Raw genomic sequence first — 1,438 nt, 5'->3', positions numbered from 1 at the left:
TTGGAGGGAAAACTCTACATTTAACTACCACTGTCAAATTTGCGATAAACGAGCTCCACTTATCCCACAACCATCTTTAACCCTTTAAGGCTGCACTCTCAGCCCTAAGTGGTTCCATATTTCCAGCTTGATCTTTAGCCTCCTCCTCCTGGCTCAGTCTATTGTTGTTCAGTCTCTTCTTTTTATTATCCCTGTTTATTTATTTTTGTGCAAGTACTGGGTAACTTTGTTTTCTATGGCAAAGTCAGTAAACTTAATTTGACCACCTTGAAAGAAAAAAAGCAGCTGGAAACAGCAGAGCTAAGACTCTAAAATGTGATTATAGCCTGCCACGTTTTGGCAATTGATTTGTTGTGCCTGTTTGGGTAAGTAGTCAGGTAAGTGGGCAAGGGCAAGGAAAATTCATCTCTTTGGTGGACCCCAAACCTCAGTCGCTGGGAATTTGTTTTGACTATACAAATATATGATGAAATACATCACTACACCCATTTTTGTTTTGACATTGACAAAGTCTGTCTGATTTGGTAGGTTTTTAACTTAATATAAAATATATAATCCACCATTTGGATTTTAGGATGTTTTAACAGCAAGTCAGTCCTAGTCAAAATTACTGCACTAGTTGCTAATATGTTTGGCATCAACATGTTTTGCAACTTACACATCATACTAATAAAAAACATTATCCAGTCTTTCAAAACATGCTTTCTTTTTTCTTATTATTGGTGTAAAATGTTATAATAATATGGCATTAAGAGACACTGTCACCATAAAAATGATTCATTTGTTTTCTAGATGTAGACACAATATTAAGCCCTTCTAAAAAAGAAACAAACAAATCCCACTGCATGGCTGGCAGTGTTGTGGCTTTGACTCACATGTTGCATGCTATTCCCTTTTGTTTGTTCTGTTTTCTTTCATCCTGTTTATTAAGAACAACCTTAATGTTTCATGTCGTGTCTCTATTTAGACAAATTGTCTTTTAAACTGAAGCTAATTTAAAGATTTAATTACTAGATCAAAGATACAGATTTATGTAGCAGAGAAAATCTTTTTGTTTTTTTACAGTCTAGAAAAGAAAACAGTTATGGTGATTTGGATTTGTTGCTGGCACCAGTGGATGAACCCCATTGCTCACTGGCAAATTTCTTACAGGAAAGAACTACATATTAAAAATATTTTTAAATTCTCATACTGCCTACCACTGATAAACAACTTTATGTCTCTGAAACTGAGCTTTTTCCAGCAGTTTGGATGATCTAAGAACCCATCAGTGAAAGGTTACATGTTTAAATGTACTGGCAGCTAACAGATCCAAATCTTAAGACAAGTAAGATACTAAATTCAGAACCTCCTTGAAACCACAGATGTGTATTTGTCCCGTCTCTCTCTCTCTTCACCCGGTTCTCCCTGAGCCTGGTTCGACAAGAGGCTTCTTCCC

The sequence above is a fragment of the Neolamprologus brichardi genome, chromosome 5 (assembly GCF_056152115.1).
Source record: "Neolamprologus brichardi isolate AB-2024 chromosome 5, ASM5615211v1, whole genome shotgun sequence".
Taxonomy (NCBI): Eukaryota; Metazoa; Chordata; class Actinopteri; order Cichliformes; family Cichlidae; genus Neolamprologus; species Neolamprologus brichardi.
This window is presented reverse-complemented; position numbering follows the sequence as displayed.